This window comes from Spea bombifrons, chromosome 5 (genome assembly GCF_027358695.1).
Source record: "Spea bombifrons isolate aSpeBom1 chromosome 5, aSpeBom1.2.pri, whole genome shotgun sequence".
In the NCBI taxonomy this organism is placed as follows: domain Eukaryota; kingdom Metazoa; phylum Chordata; class Amphibia; order Anura; family Pelobatidae; genus Spea; species Spea bombifrons.
In genome coordinates, this window is record NC_071091.1 from 82,961,004 (window position 1) to 82,981,045 (window position 20,042).

At 38.7% G+C, this 20,042-nt stretch overlaps 15 non-coding genes across 15 annotated transcripts; all 15 read right to left on the reverse strand.

The window, feature by feature from the left end:
* Positions 1-257: 257 nt before the first annotated feature.
* Positions 258-330, reverse strand: TRNAA-UGC (transfer RNA alanine (anticodon UGC)). Its single transcript has one exon. It is a non-coding gene; the product is annotated as a tRNA-Ala (tRNA).
* A 629-nt stretch (positions 331-959) lies between these two features.
* On the reverse strand, positions 960-1,032 carry TRNAA-AGC (transfer RNA alanine (anticodon AGC)). The gene has a single exon. It is a non-coding gene; the product is annotated as a tRNA-Ala (tRNA).
* Positions 1,033-3,270: 2,238 nt separating this feature from the next.
* On the reverse strand, positions 3,271-3,343 carry TRNAA-AGC (transfer RNA alanine (anticodon AGC)). The gene has a single exon. It is a non-coding gene; the product is annotated as a tRNA-Ala (tRNA).
* Positions 3,344-4,843: 1,500 nt separating this feature from the next.
* Positions 4,844-4,916, reverse strand: TRNAA-UGC (transfer RNA alanine (anticodon UGC)). The gene has a single exon. It is a non-coding gene; the product is annotated as a tRNA-Ala (tRNA).
* A 629-nt stretch (positions 4,917-5,545) lies between these two features.
* TRNAA-AGC (transfer RNA alanine (anticodon AGC)) lies at positions 5,546-5,618 on the reverse strand. Its single transcript has one exon. It is a non-coding gene; the product is annotated as a tRNA-Ala (tRNA).
* Positions 5,619-7,154: 1,536 nt separating this feature from the next.
* On the reverse strand, positions 7,155-7,227 carry TRNAA-CGC (transfer RNA alanine (anticodon CGC)). The gene has a single exon. It is a non-coding gene; the product is annotated as a tRNA-Ala (tRNA).
* A 629-nt stretch (positions 7,228-7,856) lies between these two features.
* On the reverse strand, positions 7,857-7,929 carry TRNAA-AGC (transfer RNA alanine (anticodon AGC)). Its single transcript has one exon. It is a non-coding gene; the product is annotated as a tRNA-Ala (tRNA).
* Positions 7,930-9,437: 1,508 nt separating this feature from the next.
* TRNAA-CGC (transfer RNA alanine (anticodon CGC)) lies at positions 9,438-9,510 on the reverse strand. Its single transcript has one exon. It is a non-coding gene; the product is annotated as a tRNA-Ala (tRNA).
* Positions 9,511-10,139: 629 nt separating this feature from the next.
* Positions 10,140-10,212, reverse strand: TRNAD-AUC (transfer RNA aspartic acid (anticodon AUC)). The gene has a single exon. It is a non-coding gene; the product is annotated as a tRNA-Asp (tRNA).
* Positions 10,213-12,171: 1,959 nt separating this feature from the next.
* TRNAA-AGC (transfer RNA alanine (anticodon AGC)) lies at positions 12,172-12,244 on the reverse strand. The gene has a single exon. It is a non-coding gene; the product is annotated as a tRNA-Ala (tRNA).
* Positions 12,245-13,744: 1,500 nt separating this feature from the next.
* On the reverse strand, positions 13,745-13,817 carry TRNAA-AGC (transfer RNA alanine (anticodon AGC)). Its single transcript has one exon. It is a non-coding gene; the product is annotated as a tRNA-Ala (tRNA).
* A 1,887-nt stretch (positions 13,818-15,704) lies between these two features.
* TRNAA-CGC (transfer RNA alanine (anticodon CGC)) lies at positions 15,705-15,777 on the reverse strand. Its single transcript has one exon. It is a non-coding gene; the product is annotated as a tRNA-Ala (tRNA).
* A 629-nt stretch (positions 15,778-16,406) lies between these two features.
* On the reverse strand, positions 16,407-16,479 carry TRNAA-AGC (transfer RNA alanine (anticodon AGC)). The gene has a single exon. It is a non-coding gene; the product is annotated as a tRNA-Ala (tRNA).
* A 2,661-nt stretch (positions 16,480-19,140) lies between these two features.
* TRNAA-UGC (transfer RNA alanine (anticodon UGC)) lies at positions 19,141-19,213 on the reverse strand. Its single transcript has one exon. It is a non-coding gene; the product is annotated as a tRNA-Ala (tRNA).
* A 629-nt stretch (positions 19,214-19,842) lies between these two features.
* Positions 19,843-19,915, reverse strand: TRNAA-AGC (transfer RNA alanine (anticodon AGC)). The gene has a single exon. It is a non-coding gene; the product is annotated as a tRNA-Ala (tRNA).
* Positions 19,916-20,042: the final 127 nt, after the last annotated feature.

Here is a 20,042-nt window from a genome sequence, read left to right on the forward strand (position 1 = left end):
GCTTGCTGCTTGTACTGCTCTAATTACACATGAAACCAAGAAAACACTTAGAGAACACGGTCATTGAACCAACTACCCCTCGCATGCTAAGCGAGCACACCACCATTTGAACTAAATCCCCTTTGTATTCTACAGTTATTCGTGAAGTTGAAAAATCTGTGGGAAAGCATAGGGTCTATACAGTTTGTTTCCCTCCAATTTATAGCCAGCGTTCAGCACAACATTATTGAAAATTTATAAAGTATAAATAAAGTAACTGGAGAATGCGGGCATCGATCCCGCTACCTCTCGCATGCAAAGCGAGCGCTCTACCATTTGAGCTAACTCCCCTACATAGAGTGGCATGTTTTAGGTGAAACAGGGAAACAGTGTATTTGCTGCATGTAATGTACTGATGGGCTTGCTGCATGTACTGTTCTAATTACACATGAAACCAAGAAAACACTTGAAAAGCACATGAAAAGTCTGTGGGAAATCATAAGGTCTATATAGTTTGTTTCCCTCCAATTTATTGCCATCATAAGGTCTATATAGTTTGTTTCCCTCCAATTTATTGCCAGCGTTAAGCACAACATTATTGAAAATTTATAAAGTATAAATAAAGTAACTGGAGAATGTGGGCATCGATCCCGCTACCTCTCGCATGCTAAGCGAGCGGTCTACCATTTGAGCTAATTCCCCTACATAGAGTGGCATGTTTTAGGTGAAACAGGGAAACAGTGTATTTGCTGCATGTAATGTACTGATGGGCTTGCTGCATGTACTGTTCTAATTACACATGAAACCAAGAAAACACTTGAAAAGCACATGAAAAATCTGTGGGAAATCATAAGGTCTATATAGTTTGTTTCCCTCCAATTTATTGCCAGCATACGGTCTATATAGTTTGTTTCCCTCCAATTTATTGCCAGCGTTAAGCACAACATTATTGAAAATTTATAAAGTATAAATAAAGTAACTGGAGAATGCGGGCATCGATCCCGCTACCTCTCGCATGCTAAGCGAGCGCTCTACCATTTGAGCTAATTCCCCTACACTGAGTCCATCGTTTTAGGTGAAACAGGGAAACAGTGTATTTGCTGCATGCAATGTACTGATGGGCTTACTGCATGTACTGCCCAAATTACACATGAAACCAAGAAAACACTTGAAAAGCACATGTAAAATCTGTGGGAAAGCATAAGGTCTATATAGTTTGTTTCCCTCCAATTTATTGCCAGCGTGTCATCATGAACCCATTATGGTGATGAAGACATCACGAACCCATTATGATGTCATCATGATGTCATCATGAACCCATTATGATGATGTCATCATGAACCCATTATGATGTTGTCATGATGATGTTATCCTGAACCCATTATGATGTCATCATGAACCCATTGTGATGATGTCATCATGAACCTATTATGATGTCATCATGAACCCATTATGATGTCATCATGAACCCATTATGATGATGAAGTCATCACGAACCCATTATGATGTCATCATGATGATGTCATCATGAACCTATTGTGATGATGTCATCATGAACCCATTATGATGTCATCACGATGATGTCATCACGAACACATTATGATGTCATCATGATGATGTCATCATGAACCCATTATGATGTCATCATGATGATGTCATCATGAACCCATTATGATGTCAACATGAACCCTTTATGATGATGAAGTCATCACGAACCCATTATGATGTCATCATGATGATGTCATCATGAACCTATTGTGATGATGTCATCATGAACCCACTATGATATCATCACGATGATGTCATCACGAACACATTATGATGTCATGATGATGTCATCACGGACCCATTATGATGTCATCATGATGATGTCATCACGAACCCATTATGATGTCATCATGATGATGTCATCACGAACCCATTATGATGTCATCATGATGATGTCATCACGAACCCATTATGATGCTGTAATCATGATCCCACTATGATTTCGTCATGATGATGTCATCATGAACCCATTGTAATGAAGTCACCACGAACCCATTATGATGTCATCATGATGATGTCATCATGAACCCATTATGATGTCATCATGAACCCTTTATGATGATGTCATCACGAACCCTTCATGATGTCGTCATGATAATGTCATCATAAACCCATTATGATGATGAAGTCATCATGAACCCATTATGATGTCATCATGATGATGTCATCATGAACCCATTGTGATGATGTCATCATGAACCCATTATGATATTGCCATGATGATGTCAGGGAAACATGATGAAACAGGGAAACAGTGTATTTGCTTCATGTAATGTACCATTAAGCTTGCTGCTTGTACTGCTCTAATTACACATGAAACCAAGAAAACACTTAGAGAACACGGTCATTGAACCAACTACCCCTCGCATGCTAAGCGAGCACACCACCATTTGAACTAAATCCCCTTTGTATTCTACAGTTATTCGTGAAGTTGAAAAATCTGTGGGAAAGCATAGGGTCTATATAGTTTGTTTCCCTCCAATTTATTGCCAGCGTTAAGCACAACATTATTGAAAATTTATAAAGTATAAATAAACTAACTGGAGAATGCGGGCATCGATCCCGCTACCTCTCGCATGCAAAGCGAGCGCTTTACCATTTGAGCTAATTCCCCTACATAGAGTAGCATGTTTTAGGTGAAACAGGGAAACAGTGTATTTGCTGTATGTAATGTACTGATGGGCTTGCTGCATGTACTGTTCTAATTACACATGAAACCAAGAAAACACTTGAAAAGCACATGAAAAGTCTGTGGGAAATCATAAGGTCTATATAGTTTGTTTCCCTCCAATTTATTGCCATCATAAGGTCTATATAGTTTGTTTCCCTCCAATTTATTGCCAGCGTTAAGCACAACATTATTGAAAATTTATAAAGTATAAATAAAGTAACTGGAGAATGCGGGCATCGATCCCGCTACCTCTCACATGCTAAGTGAGCGCTCTACCATTTGAGCTAATTCCCTTACACAGAATGGCATGTTTTAGGTGAAACAGGGAAACAGTGTATTTGCTGCATGTAATGTACTGATGGGCTTGCTGCATGTACTGTTCTAATTACACATGAAACCAAGAAAACACTTGAAAAGCACATGAAAAATCTGTGGGAAATCATAAGGTCTATATAGTTTGTTTCCCTCCAATTTATTGCCAGCATACGGTCTAAATAGTTTGTTTCCCTCCAATTTATTGCCAGCGTTAAGCACAACATTATTGAAAATTTATAAAGTATAAATAAAGTAACTGGAGAATGCGGGCATCGATCCCACTACCTCTCGCATGCTAAGCGAGCGCTCTACCATTTGAGCTAATTCCCCTACACTGAGTCCATTGTTTTAGGTGAAACAGGGAAACAGTGTATTTGCTGCATGCAATGTACTGATGGGCTTACTGCATGTACTGCTCAAATTACACATGAAACCAAGAAAACACTTGAAAAGCACATGTAAAATCTGTGGGAAAGCATAAGGTCTATATAGTTTGTTTCCCTCCAATTTATTGCCAGCGTGTCATCATGAACCCATTATGGTGATGAAGACATCACGAACCCATTATGATGTCATCATGATGTCATCATGAACCCATTATGATGATGTCATCATGAACCCATTATGATGTTGTCATGATGATGTTATCCTGAACCCATTATGATGTCATCATGAACCCATTGTGATGATGTCATCATGAACCTATTATGATGTCATCATGAACCCATTATGATGTCATCATGAACCCATTATGATGATGAAGTCATCACGAACCCATTATGATGTCATCATGATGATGTCATCATGAACCTATTGTGATGATGTCATCATGAACCCATTATGATGTCATCACGATGATGTCATCACGAACACATTATGATGTCATCATGATGATGTCATCATGAACCCATTATGATGTCATCATGATGATGTCATCATGAACCCATTATGATGTCAACATGAACCCTTTATGATGATGAAGTCATCACGAACCCATTATGATGTCATCATGATGATGTCATCATGAACCTATTGTGATGATGTCATCATGAACCCACTATGATATCATCACGATGATGTCATCACGAACACATTATGATGTCATGATGATGTCATCACGGACCCATTATGATGTCATCATGATGATGTCATCACGAACCCATTATGATGTCATCATGATGATGTCATCACGAACCCATTATGATGCTGTAATCATGATCCCACTATGATTTCGTCATGATGATGTCATCATGAACCCATTGTAATGAAGTCACCACGAACCCATTATGATGTCATCATGATGATGTCATCATGAACCCATTATGATGTCATCATGAACCCTTTATGATGATGTCATCACGAACCCTTCATGATGTCGTCATGATAATGTCATCATAAACCCATTATGATGATGAAGTCATCATGAACCCATTATGATGTCATCATGATGATGTCATCATGAACCCATTGTGATGATGTCATCATGAACCCATTATGATATTGCCATGATGATGTCAGGGAAACATGATGAAACAGGGAAACAGTGTATTTGCTTCATGTAATGTACCATTAAGCTTGCTGCTTGTACTGCTCTAATTACACATGAAACCAAGAAAACACTTAGAGAACACGGTCATTGAACCAACTACCCCTCGCATGCTAAGCGAGCACACCACCATTTGAACTAAATCCCCTTTGTATTCTACAGTTATTCGTGAAGTTGAAAAATCTGTGGGAAAGCATAGGGTCTATATAGTTTGTTTCCCTCCAATTTATTGCCAGCGTTAAGCATAACATTATTGAAAATTTATAAAGTATAAATAAAGTAACTGGAGAATGCGGGCATCGATCCCGCTACCTCTCGCATGCAAAGCGAGCGCTCTACCATTTGAGCTAATTCCCCTACATAGAGTGGCATGTTTTAGGTGAAACAGGGAAACAGTGTATTTGCTGCATGTAATGTACTGATGGGCTTGCTGCATGTACTGTTCTAATTACACATGAAACCAAGAAAACACTTGAAAAGCACATGAAAAGTCTGTGGGAAATCATAAGGTCTATATAGTTTGTTTCCCTCCAATTTATTGCCATCATAAGGTCTATATAGTTTGTTTCCCTCCAATTTATTGCCAGCGTTAAGCACAACATTATTGAAAATTTATAAAGTATAAATAAAGTAACTGGAGAATGCGGGCATCGATTCCGCTACCTCTCACATGCTAAGCGAGCGCTCTACCATTTGAGCTAATTCCCTTACACAGAATAGCATGTTTTAGGTGAAACAGGGAAACAGTGTATTTGCTGCATGTAATGTACTGATGGGCTTGCTGCATGTACTGTTCTAATTACACATGAAACCAAGAAAACACTTGAAAAGCACATGAAAAATCTGTGGGAAATCATAAGGTCTATATAGTTTGTTTCCCTCCAATTTATTGCCAGCATACGGTCTATATAGTTTGTTTCCCTCCAATTTATTGCCAGCGTTAAGCACAACATTATTGAAAATTTATAAAGTATAAATAAAGTAACTGGAGAATGCGGGCATCGATCCCGCTACCTCTCGCATGCTAAGCGAGCGCTCTACCATTTGAGCTAATTCCCCTACACTGAGTCCATTGTTTTAGGTGAAACTGTTAAACAGTGTATTTGCTGCATGCAATGTACTGATGGGCTTACTGCATGTACTGCTCAAATTACACATGAAACCAAGAAAACACTTGAAAAGCACATGTAAAATCTGTGGGAAAGCATAAGGTCTATATAGTTTGTTTCCCTCCAATTTATTGCCAGCGTGTCATCATGAACCCATTATGGTGATGAAGACATCACGAACCCATTATGATGTCATCATGATGTCATCATGAACCCATTATGATGATGTCATCATGAACCCATTATGATGTTGTGATGATGATGTTATCCTGAACCCATTATGATGTCATCATGAACCCATTGTGATGATGTCATCATGAACCTATTATGATGTCATCATGAACCCATTATGATGTCATCATGAACCCATTATGATGATGAAGTCATCACGAACCCATTATGATGTCATCATGATGATGTCATCATGAACCTAATGTGATGATGTCATCATGAACCCATTATGATGTCATCACGATGATGTCATCACGAACACATTATGATGTCATCATGATGATGTCATCATGAACCCATTATGATGTCATCATGATGATGTCATCATGAACCGATTATGATGTCATCATGAACCCTTTATGATGATGAAGTCATCACGAACCCATTATGATGTCATCATGATGATGTCATCATGAACCTATTGTGATGATGTCATCATGAACCCACTATGATATCATCACGATGATGTCATCACGAACACATTATGATGTCATGATGATGTCATCACGGACCCATTATGATGTCATCATGATGATGTCATCACGAACCCATTATGATGTCATCATGATGATGTCATCACGAACCCATTATGATGTCATCATGATGATGTCATCACGAACCCATTATGATGCTGTAATCATGATCCCACTATGATTTCGTCATGATGATGTCATCATGAACCCATTGTAATGAAGTCACCACGAACCTATTATGATGTCATCATGATGATGTCATCATGAACCCATTATGATGTCATCATGAACCCTTTATGATGATGTCATCACGAACCCTTCATGATGTCGTCATGATAATGTCATCATAAACCCATTATGATGATGAAGTCATCATGAACCCATTATGATGTCATCATGATGATGTCATCATGAACCCATTGTGATGATGTCATCATGAACCCATTATGATCTTGCCATGATGATGTCAGGGAAACATGATGAAACAGGGAAACAGTGTATTTGCTTCATGTAATGTACCATTAAGCTTGCTGCTTGTACTGCTCTAATTACACATGAAACCAAGAAAACACTTAGAGAACACGGTCATTGAACCAACTACCCCTCGCATGCTAAGCGAGTACACCACCATTTGAACTAAATCCCCTTTGTATTCTACAGTTATTCGTGAAGTTGAAAAATCTGTGGGAAAGCATAGGGTCTATACAGTTTGTTTCCCTCCAATTTATAGCCAGCGTTCAGCACAACATTATTGAAAATTTATAAAGTATAAATAAAGTAACTGGAGAATGCGGGCATCGATCCCGCTACCTCTCGCATGCGAAGCGAGCACTCTACCATTTGAGCTAATTCCCCTACATAGAGTGGCATGTTTTAGGTGAAACAGGGAAACAGTGTATTTGCTGCATGTAATGTACTGATGGGCTTGCTGCATGTACTGTTCTAATTACACATGAAACCAAGAAAACACTTGAAAAGCACATGAAAAGTCTGTGGGAAATCATAAGGTCTATATAGTTTGTTTCCCTCCAATTTATTGCCATCATAAGGTCTATATAGTTTGTTTCCCTCCAATTTATTGCCAGCGTTAAGCACAACATTATTGAAAATTTATAAAGTATAAATAAAGTTACTGGAGAATGTGGGCATCGATCCCGCTACCTCTCGCATGCTAAGCGAGCGCTCTACCATTTGAGCTAATTCCCCTACATAGAGTGGCATGTTTTAGGTGAAACAGGGAAACAGTGTATTTGCTGCATTTAATGTACTGATGGGCTTGCTGCATGTACTGTTCTAATTACACATGAAACCAAGAAAACACTTGAAAAGCACATGAAAAATCTGTGGGAAATCATAAGGTCTATATAGTTTGTTTCCCTCCAATTTATTGCCAGCATATGGTCTATATAGTTTGTTTCCCTCCAATTTATTGCCAGCGTTAAGCACAACATTATTGAAAATTTATAAAGTATAAATAAAGTAACTGGAGAATGCGGGCATCGATCCCGCTACCTCTCGCGTGCTAAGCGAGCGCTCTACCATTTGAGCTAATTCCCCTACACTGAGTCTGTCGTTTTAGGTGAAACAGGGAAACAGTGTATTTGCTGCATGCAATGTACTGATGGGCTTACTGCATGTACTGCCCAAATTACACATGAAACCAAGAAAACACTTGAAAAGCACATGTAAAATCTGTGGGAAAGCATAAGATCTATATAGTTTGTTTCCCTCCAATTTATTGCCAGCGTGTCATCACGAACCCATTATGATGTCATCATGATGTCATCATGAACCCATTATGATGATGTCATCATGAACCCATTATGATGTTGTCATGATGATGTTATCCTGAACCCATTATGATGTCATCATGAACCCATTGTGATGATGTCATCATGAACCTATTATGATGTCATCATGAACCCATTATGATGTCATCATGAACCCATTATGATGATGAAGTCATCACGAACCCATTATGATGTCATCATGATGATGTCATCATGAACCTATTGTGATGATGTCATCATGAACCCATTATGATGTCATCACGATGATGTCATCACGAACACATTATGATGTCATCATGATGATGTCATCATGAACCCATTATGATGTCATCATGATGATGTCATCATGAACCCATTATGATGTCAACATGAACCCTTTATGATGATGAAGTCATCACGAACCCATTATGATGTCATCATGATGATGTCATCATGAACCTATTGTGATGATGTCATCATGAACCCACTATGATATCATCACGATGATGTCATCACGAACACATTATGATGTCATGATGATGTCATCACGGACCCATTATGATGTCATCATGATGATGTCATCACGAACCCATTATGATGTCATCATGATGATGTCATCACGAACCCATTATGATGTCATCATGATGATGTCATCACGAACCCATTATGATGCTGTAAACATGATCCCACTATGATTTCGTCATGATGATGTCATCATGAACCCATTGTAATGAAGTCACCACGAACCCATTATGATGTCATCATGATGATGTCATCATGAACCCATTATGATGTCATCATGAACCCTTTATGATGATGTCATCACGAACCCTTCATGATGTCGTCATGATAATGTCATCATAAACCCATTATGATGATGAAGTCATCATGAACCCATTATGATGTCATCATGATGATGTCATCATGAACCCATTGTGATGATGTCATCATGAACCCATTATGATATTGCCATGATGATGTCAGGGAAACATGATGAAACAGGGAAACAGTGTATTTGCTTCATGTAATGTACCATTAAGCTTGCTGCTTGTACTGCTCTAATTACACATGAAACCAAGAAAACACTTAGAGAACACGGTCATTGAACCAACTACCCCTCGCATGCTAAGCGAGCACACCACCATTTGAACTAAATCCCCTTTGTATTCTACAGTTATTCGTGAAGTTGAAAAATCTGTGGTAAAGCATAGGGTCTAAATAGTTTGTTTCCCTCCAATTTATAGCCAGCGTTCAGCACAACATTGTTGAAAATTTATAAAGTATAAATAAAGTAACTGGAGAATGCGGGCATCGATCCCGCTACCTCTCGCATGCGAAGCGAGCGCTCTACCATTTGAGCTAATTCCCCTACATAGAGTGGCATGTTTTAGGTGAAACAGGGAAACAGTGTATTTGCTGCATGTAATGTACTGATGGGCTTGCTGCATGTACTGTTCTAATTACACATGAAACCAAGAAAACACTTGAAAAGCACATGAAAAGTCTGTGGGAAATCATAAGGTCTATATAGTTTGTTTCCCTCCAATTTATTGCCATCATAAGGTCTATATAGTTTGTTTCCCTCCAATTTATTGCCAGCGTTAAGCACAACATTATTGAAAATTTATAAAGTATAAAAAAGGCAACTGGAGAATGTGGGCATCGATCCCGCTACCTCTCGCATGCTAAGCGAGCGCTCTACCATTTGAGCTAATTCCCCTACATAGAGTGGCATGTTTTAGGTGAAACAGGGAAACAGTGTATTTGCTGCATGTAATGTACTGATGGGCTTGCTGCATGTACTGTTCTAATTACACATGAAACCAAGAAAACACTTGAAAAGCACATGAAAAATCTGTGGGAAATCATAAGGTCTATATAGTTTGTTTCCCTCCAATTTATTGCCAGCATACGGTCTATATAGTTTGTTTCCCTCCAATTTATTGCCAGCGTTAAGCACAACATTATTGAAAATTTATAAAGTATAAATAAAGTAACTGGAGAATGCGGGCATCGATCCCGCTACCTCTCGCATGATAAGCGAGCGCTCTACCATTTGAGCTAACTCCCCTACACTGAGTCCATCGTTTTAGGTGAAACAGGGAAACAGTGTATTTGCTGCATGCAATGTACTGATGGGCTTACTGCATGTACTGCCCAAATTACACATGAAACCAAGAAAACACTTGAAAAGCACATGTAAAATCTGTGGGAAAGCATAAGGTCTATATAGTTTGTTTCCCTCCAATTTATTGCCAGCGTGTCATCATGAACCCATTATGGTGATGAAGACATCACAAACCCATTATGATGTCATCATGATGTCATCATGAACCCATTATGATGATGTCATCATGAACCCATTATGATGTTGTCATGATGATGTTATCCTGAACCCATTATGATGTCATCATGAACCCATTGTGATGATGTCATCATGAACCTATTATGATGTCATCATGAACCCATTATGATGTCATCATGAACCCATTATGATGATGAAGTCATCACGAACCCATTATGATGTCATCATGATGATGTCATCATGAACCTATTGTGATGATGTCATCATGAACCCATTATGATGTCATCACGATGATGTCATCACGAACACATTATGATGTCATCATGATGATGTCATCATGAACCCATTATGATGTCATCATGATGATGTCATCATGAACCGATTATGATGTCATCATGAACCCTTTATGATGATGAAGTCATCACGAACCCATTATGATGTCATCATGATGATGTCATCATGAACCTATTGTGATGATGTCATCATGAACCCACTATGATATCATCACGATGATGTCATCACGAACACATTATGATGTCATGATGATGTCATCACGGACCCATTATGATGTCATCATGATGATGTCATCACGAACCCATTATGATGTCATCATGATGATGTCATCACGAACCCATTATGATGTCATCATGATGATGTCATCACGAACCCATTATGATGTCATCATGATGATGTCATCACGAACCCATTATGATGTCATCATGATGATGTCATCACGAACCCATTATGATGCTGTAATCATGATCCCACTATGATTTCGTCATGATGATGTCATCATGAACCCATTGTAATGAAGTCACCACGAACCCATTATGATGTCATCATGATGATGTCATCATGAACCCATTATGATGTCATCATGAACCCTTTATGATGATGTCATCACGAACCCTTCATGATGTCGTCATGATAATGTCATCATAAACCCATTATGATGATGAAGTCATCATGAACCCATTATGATGTCATCATGATGATGTCATCATGAACCCATTGTGATGATGTCATCATGAACCCATTATGATCTTGCCATGATGATGTCAGGGAAACATGATGAAACAGGGAAACAGTGTATTTGCTTCATGTAATGTACCATTAAGCTTGCTGCTTGTACTGCTCTAATTACACATGAAACCAAGAAAACACTTAGAGAACACGGTCATTGAACCAACTACCCCTCGCATGCTAAGCGAGCACACCACCATTTGAACTAAATCCCCTTTGTATTCTACAGTTATTCGTGAAGTTGAAAAATCTGTGGGAAAGCATAGGGTCTATACAGTTTGTTTTCCTCCAATTTATAGCCAGCGTTCAGCACAACATTATTGAAAATTTATAAAGTATAAATAAAGTAACTGGAGAATGCGGGCATCGATCCCGCTACCTCTCGCATGCGGAGCGAGCGCTCTGCCATTTGAGCTAATTCCCCTACATAGAATGGCATGTTTTAGGTGAAACAGGGAAACAGTGTATTTGCTGCATGTAATGTACTGATGGGCTTGCTGCATGTACTGTTCTAATTACACATGAAACCAAGAAAACACTTGAAAAGCACATGTAAAATCTGTGGGAAATCATAAGGTCTATATAGTTTGTTTCCCTCCAATTTATTGCCAGCATACGGTCTATATAGTTTGTTTCCCTCCAATTTATTGCCAGCGTTAAGCACAACATTATTGAAAATTTATAAAGTATAAATAAAGTAACTGGAGAATGCGGGCATCGATCCCGCTACCTCTCGCATGCTAAGCGAGCGCTCTACCATTTGAGCTAACTCCCCTACACTGAGTCCATCGTTTTAGGTGAAACAGGGAAACAGTGTATTTGCTGCATGCAATGTACTGATGGGCTTACTGCATGTACTGCCCAAATTACACATGAAACCAAGAAAACACTTGAAAAGCACATGTAAAATCTGTGGGAAAGCATAAGGTCTATATAGTTTGTTTCCCTCCAATTTATTGCCAGCGTGTCATCATGAACCCATTATGGTGATGAAGACATCACGAACCCATTATGATGTCATCATGATGTCATCATGAACCCATTATGATGATGTCATCATGAACCCATTATGATGTTGTCATGATGATGTTATCCTGAACCCATTATGATGTCATCATGAACCCATTGTGATGATGTCATCATGAACCTATTATGATGTCATCATGAACCCATTATGATGTCATCATGAACCCATTATGATGATGAAGTCATCACGAACCCATTATGATGTCATCATGATGATGTCATCATGAACCTATTGTGATGATGTCATCATGAACCCATTATGATGTCATCACGATGATGTCATCACGAACACATTATGATGTCATCATGATGATGTCATCATGAACCCATTATGATGTCATCATGATGATGTCATCATGAACCGATTATGATGTCATCATGAACCCTTTATGATGATGAAGTCATCACGAACCCATTATGATGTCATCATGATGATGTCATCATGAACCTATTGTGATGATGTCATCATGAACCCACTATGATATCATCACGATGATGTCATCACGAACACATTATGATGTCATGATGATGTCATCACGGACCCATTATGATGTCATCATGATGATGTCATCACGAACCCATTATGATGTCATCATGATGATGTCATCACGAACCCATTATGATGCTGTAATCATGATCCCACTATGATTTTGTCATGATGATGTCATCATGAACCCATTGTAATGAAGTCACCATGAACCCATTATGATGTCATCATGATGATGTCATCATGAACCCATTATGATGTCATCATGAACCCTTTATGATGATGTCATCACGAACCCTTCATGATGTCGTCATGATAATGTCATCATAAACCCATTATGATGATGAAGTCATCATGAACCCATTATGATGTCATCATGATGATGTCATCATGAACCCATTGTGATGATGTCATCATGAACCCATTATGATATTGCCATGATGATGTCAGGGAAACATGATGAAACAGGGAAACAGTGTATTTGCTTCATGTAATGTACCATTAAGCTTGCTGCTTGTACTGCTCTAATTACACATGAAACCAAGAAAACACTTAGAGAACACGGTCATTGAACCAACTACCCCTCGCATGCTAAGCGAGCACACCACCATTTGAACTAAATACCCTTTGTATTCTACAGTTATTCGTGAAGTTGAAAAATCTGTGGGAAAGCATAGGGTCTATATAGTTTGTTTCCCTCCAATTTATTGCCAGCGTTAAGCACAACATTATTGAAAATTTATAAAGTATAAATAAAGTAACTGGAGAATGCGGGCATCGATCCCGCTACCTCTCGCATGCTAAGCGAGCGCTCTACCATTTGAGCTAATTCCCCTACATAGACTGGCATATTTTAGGTGAAACAGGGAAACAGTGTATTTGCTGCATGTAATGTACTGATGGGCTTGCTGCATGTACTGTTCTAATTACACATGAAACCAAGAAAACACTTGAAAAGCACATGAAAAATCTGTGGGAAATCATAAGGTCTATATAGTTTGTTTCCCTCCAATTTATTGCCAGCATACGGTCTATATAGTTTGTTTCCCTCCAATTTATTGCCAGTGTTAAGCACAACATTATTGAAAATTTATGAAGTATCAATAAAGTAACTGGAGAATGCAGGCATCGATCCCGCTACCTCTCGCATGCTAAGCGAGCGCTCTACCATTTGAGCTAATTCCCCCACACTGAGTCCATTGTTTTAGGTGAAACAGGGAAACAGTGTATTTGCTGCATGTAATGTACTGATGGGCTTGCTGCATGTACTGCTCAAATTACACATGAAACCAAGAAAACACTTGAAAAGCACATGTAAAATCTGTGGGAAAGCATAAGGTCTATATAGTTTGTTTCCCTCCAATTTATTGCCAGCGTGTCATCATGAACCCATTATGGTGATGAAGACATCACGAACCCATTATGATGTCATCATGATGTCATCATGAACCCATTATGATGATGTCATCATGAACCCATTATGATGTTGTGATGATGATGTTATCCTGAACCCATTATGATGTCATCATGAACCCATTGTGATGATGTCATCATGAACCTATTATGATGTCATCATGAACCCATTATGATGTCATCATGAACCCATTATGATGATGAAGTCATCACGAACCCATTATGATGTCATCATGATGATGTCATCATGAACCTAATGTGATGATGTCATCATGAACCCATTATGATGTCATCACGATGATGTCATCACGAACACATTATGATGTCATCATGATGATGTCATCATGAACCCATTATGATGTCATCATGATGATGTCATCATGAACCGATTATGATGTCATCATGAACCCTTTATGATGATGAAGTCATCACGAACCCATTATGATGTCATCATGATGATGTCATCATGAACCTATTGTGATGATGTCATCATGAACCCACTATGATATCATCACGATGATGTCATCACGAACACATTATGATGTCATGATGATGTCATCACGGACCCATTATGATGTCATCATGATGATGTCATCACGAACCCATTATGATGTCATCATGATGATGTCATCACGAACCCATTATGATGTCATCATGATGATGTCATCACGAACCCATTATGATGCTGTAATCATGATCCCACTATGATTTCGTCATGATTATGTCATCATGAACCCATTGTAATGAAGTCACCACGAACCCATTATGATGTCATCATGATGATGTCATCATGAACCCATTATGATGTCATCATGAACCCTTTATGATGATGTCATCACGAACCCTTCATGATGTCGTCATGATAATGTCATCATAAACCCATTATGATGATGAAGTCATCATGAACCCATTATGATGTCATCATGATGATGTCATCATGAACCCATTGTGATGATGTCATCATGAACCCATTATGATCTTGTCATGATGATGTCAGGGAAACATGATGAAACAGGGAAACAGTGTATTTGCTTCATGTAATGTACCATTAAGCTTGCTGCTTGTACTGCTCTAATTACACATGAAACCAAGAAAACACTTAGAGAACACGGTCATTGAACCAACTACCCCTCGCATGCTAAGCGAGCACACCACCATTTGAACTAAATCCCCTTTGTATTCTACAGTTATTCGTGAAGTTGAAAAATCTGTGGGAAAGCATAGGGTCTATACAGTTTGTTTCCCTCCAATTTATAGCCAGCGTTCAGCACAACATTATTGAAAATTTATAAAGTATAAATAAAGTAACTGGAGAATGCGGGCATCGATCCCGCTACCTCTCGCATGCGAAGCGAGCGCTCTACCATTTGAGCTAATTCCCCTACATAGAGTGGCATGTTTTAGGTGAAACAGGGAAACAGTGTATTTGCTGCATGTAATGTACTGATGGGCTTGCTGCATGTACTGTTCTAATTACACATGAAACCAAGAAAACACTTGAAAAGCACATGAAAAGTCTGTGGGAAATCATAAGGTCTATATAGTTTGTTTCCCTCCAATTTATTGCCATCATAAGGTCTATATAGTTTGTTTCCCTCCAATTTATTGCCAGCGTTAAGCACAACATTATTGAAAATTTATAAAGTATAAATAAAGTAACTGGAGAATGTGGGCATCGATCCCGCTACCTCTCGCATGCTAAGCGAGCGCTCTACCATTTGAGCTAATTCCCCTACATAGAGTGGCATGTTTTAGGTGAAACAGGGAAACAGTGTATTTGCTGCATGTAATGTACTGATGGGCTTGCTGCATGTACTGTTCTAATTACACATGAAACCAAGAAAACACTTGAAAAGCACATGAAAAATCTGTGGGAAATCATAAGGTCTATATAGTTTGTTTCCCTCCAATTTATTGCCAGCATACGGTCTATATAGTTTGTTTCCCTCCAATTTATTGCCAGCGTTAAGCACAACATTATTGAAAATTTATAAAGTATAAATAAAGTAACTGGAGAATGCGGGCATCGATCCCGCTACCTCTCGCATGCTAAGCGAGCGCTCTACCATTTGAGCTAATTCCCCTACACTGAGTCCATCGTTTTAGGTGAAACAGGGAAACAGTGTATTTGCTGCATGCAATGTACTGATGGGCTTACTGCATGTACTGCCCAAATTACACATGAAACCAAGAAAACACTTGAAAAGCACATGTAAAATCTGTGGGAAAGCATAAGGTCTATATAGTTTGTTTCCCTCCAATTTATTGCCAGCGTGTCATCATGAACCCATTATGGTGATGAAGACATCACGAACCCATTATGATGTCATCATGATGTCATCATGAACCCATTATGATGATGTCATCATGAACCCATTATGATGTTGTCATGATGATGTTATCCTGAACCCATTATGATGTCATCATGAACCCATTGTGATGATGTCATCATGAACCTATTATGATGTCATCATGAACCCATTATGATGTCATCATGAACCCATTATGATGATGAAGTCATCACGAACCCATTATGATGTCATCATGATGATGTCATCATGAACCTATTGTGATGATGTCATCATGAACCTATTGTGATGATGTCATCATGAACCCATTATGATGTCATCATGATGATGTCATCACGAACACATTATGATGTCATCATGATGATGTCATCATGAACCCATTATGATGTCATCATGATGATGTCATCATGAACCGATTATGATGTCAACATGAACCCTTTATGATGATGAAGTCATCACGAACCCATTATGATGTCATCATGATGATGTCATCATGAACCTATTGTGATGATGTCATCATGAACCCACTATGATATCATCACGATGATGTCATCACGAACACATTATGATGTCATGATGATGTCATCACGGACCCATTATGATGTCATCATGATGATGTCATCACGAACCCATTATGATGTCATCATGATGATGTCATCACGAACCCGCTACCTCTCGCATGCTAATCGAGCGCTCTACCATTTGAGCTAATTCCCCTACACTGAGTCCATTGTTTTAGGTGAAACAGGGAAACAGTGTATTTGCTGCATGCAATGTACTGATGGGCTTACTGCATGTACTGCTCAAATTACACATGAAACCAAGAAAACACTTGAAAAGCACATGTAAAATCTGTGGGAAAGCATAAGGTCTATATAGTTTGTTTCCCTCCAATTTATTGCCAGCGTGTCATCATGAACCCATTATGGTGATGAAGACATCACGAACCCATTATGATGTCATCATGATGTCATCATGAACCCATTATGATGATGTCATCATGAACCCATTATGATGTTGTCATGATGATGTTATCCTGAACCCATTATGATGTCATCATGAACCCATTGTGATGATGTCATCATGAACCTATTATGATGTCATCATGAACCCATTATGATGTCATCATGAACCCATTATGATGATGAAGTCATCACGAACCCATTATGATGTCATCATGATGATGTCATCATGAACCTATTGTGATGATGTCATCATGAACCCATTATGATGTCATCACGATGATGTCATCACGAACATATTATGATGTCATCATGATGATGTCATCATGAACCCATTATGATGTCATCATGATGATGTCATCATGAACCGATTATGATGTCATCATGAACCCTTTATGATGATGAAGTCATCACGAACCCATTATGATGTCATCATGATGATGTCATCATGAACCTATTGTGATGATGTCATCATGAACCCACTATGATATTATCACGATGATGTCATCACGAACACATTATGATGTCATCATGATGATGTCATCATGAACCCATTATGATGTCATCATGATGATGTCATCATGAACCCTTTATGATGTCAACATGAACCCTTTATGATGATGAAGTCATCACGAACCCATTATGATGTCATCATGATGATGTCATCATGAACCTATTGTGATGATGTCATCATGAACCCACTATGATATCATCACGATGATGTCATCACGAACACATTATGATGTCATGATGATGTCATCACGGACCCATTATGATGTCATCATGATGATGTCATCACGAACCCATTATGATGTCATCATGATGATGTCATCACGAACCCATTATGATGCTGTAATCATGATCCCACTATGATTTCGTCATGATGATGTCATCATGAACCCATTGTAATGAAGTCACTACGAACCCATTATGATGTCATCATGATGATGTCATCATGAACCCATTATGATGTCATCATGAACCCTTTATGATGATGTCATCACGAACCCTTCATGATGTCGTCATGATAATGTCATCATAAACCCATTATGATGATGAAGTCATCATGAACCCATTATGATGTCATCATGATGATGTCATCATGAACCCATTGTGATGATGTCATCATGAACCCATTATGATATTGCCATGATGATGTCAGGGAAACATGATGAAACAGGGAAACAGTGTATTTGCTTCATGTAATGTACCATTAAGCTTGCTGCTTGTACTGCTCTAATTACACATGAAACCAAGAAAACACTTAGAGAACACGGTCATTGAACCAACTACCCCTCGCATGCTAAGCGAGCACACCACCATTTGAACTAAATCCCCTTTGTATTCTACAGTTATTCGTGAAGTTGAAAAATCTGTGGGAAAGCATAGGGTCTATATAGTTTGTTTCCCTCCAATTTATTGCCAGCGTTAAGCACAACATTATTGAAAATTTATAAAGTATAAATAAAGTAACTGGAGAATGCGGGCATCGATCCCGCTACCTCTCGCATGCAAAGCGAGCGCTCTACCATTTGAGCTAATTCCCCTACATAGAGTGGCATGTTTTAGGTGAAACAGGGAAACAGTGTATTTGCTGCATGTAATGTACTGATGGGCTTGCTGCATGTACTGTTCTAATTACACATGAAACCAAGAAAACACTTGAAAAGCACATGAAAAGTCTGTGGGAAATCATAAGGTCTATATAGTTTGTTTCCCTCCAATTTATTGCCATCATAAGGTCTATATAGTTTGTTTCCCTCCAATTTATTGCCAGCGTTAAGCACAACATTATTGAAAATTTATAAAGTATAAATAAAGTAACTGGAGAATGCGGGCATCGATCCCGCTACCTCTCACATGCTAAGCGAGCGCTCTACCATTTGAGCTAATTCCCTTACACAGAATTGCATGTTTTAGGTGAAACAGGGAAACAGTGTATTTGCTGCATGTAATGTACTGATGGGCTTGCTGCATGTACTGTTCTAATTACACATGAAACCAAGAAAACACTTGAAAAGCACATGAAAAATCTGTGGGAAATCATAAGGTCTATATAGTTTGTTTCCCTCCAATTTATTGCCAGCATACGGTCTATATAGTTTGTTTCCCTCCAATTTATTGCCAGCGTTAAGCACAACATTATTGAAAATTTATAAAGTATAAATAAAGTAACTGGAGAATGCGGGCATCGATCCCGCTACCTCTCGCATGCTAAGCGAGCGCTCTACCATTTGAGCTAATTCCCCTACACTGAGTCCATTGTTTTAGGTGAAACAGGGAAACAGTGTATTTGCTGCATGCAATGTACTGATGGGCTTACTGCATGTACTGCTCAAATTACACATGAAACCAAGAAAACACTTGAAAAGCACA